Source organism: Nannospalax galili, unplaced genomic scaffold (assembly GCF_000622305.1).
Source record: "Nannospalax galili isolate Female #2095 unplaced genomic scaffold, S.galili_v1.0 scaffold69, whole genome shotgun sequence".
NCBI classification, from domain to species: Eukaryota; Metazoa; Chordata; class Mammalia; order Rodentia; family Spalacidae; genus Nannospalax; species Nannospalax galili.
In genome coordinates, this window is record NW_008360297.1 from 3,313,767 (window position 1) to 3,314,402 (window position 636).

Here is a 636-nt window from a genome sequence, read left to right on the forward strand (position 1 = left end):
CACACACACACACACACGGTTAAATTACAGAATAGTTTGATTCACTGAAGATTAAGTGAAAACAGTGAATGAGTCTGAAATGCAGTTGTCTTTGTTTTTCCTCATATTTTTGATAGAAACATATTGATACTTTTAACACACAGTAAGATAAAAAAAAATCTTTCTAGAAAGAATCACATCCTTGCTGTTATCATGTGGTAGAGGCTGCAAATTTCAGAATTGTTGGGTTTTCCTCATCTTCCAACAATTATCCTAGTTCTTAAGACACTCTTCAAGAAGTTTTGGACTGAGAATTTTTAGATGTGGCTTGCCGGTGCTAGCCGGCCTTAGATGAACAGCACCTGAAAGGGGGAGTGAGGATTGAAAGAAAAACAAGAGAGACAGAAAACACTTGGGAGGACTGTCAGTAGAGACTGAAGCCCTGGTTTATTTTTGCTCTGCCTTTTTATACAGAAGAACATCAGAGATCTTAACTCAATTAATCTCACCAGCTGTTTTTCCCACCTGTACCTGAGGGTCAAGGAGTGGTCAAATACTTGTTGTGAGCTCCACCATATAAACACATTCCTCCTGACTTAGCAGATTAGGTACTGGTGTGCAAAACACAAACTCAGTAAACAAACAAGGCTGCCACAG

General features: G+C 39.0%; 1 protein-coding gene across 1 annotated transcript in view; it reads left to right on the forward strand.

Annotated features, from left to right (window-relative positions):
- Positions 1-636, forward strand: part of LOC103726601 (sarcolemmal membrane-associated protein-like) — a 59,134-nt gene that overhangs the window by 34,963 nt on the left and 23,535 nt on the right.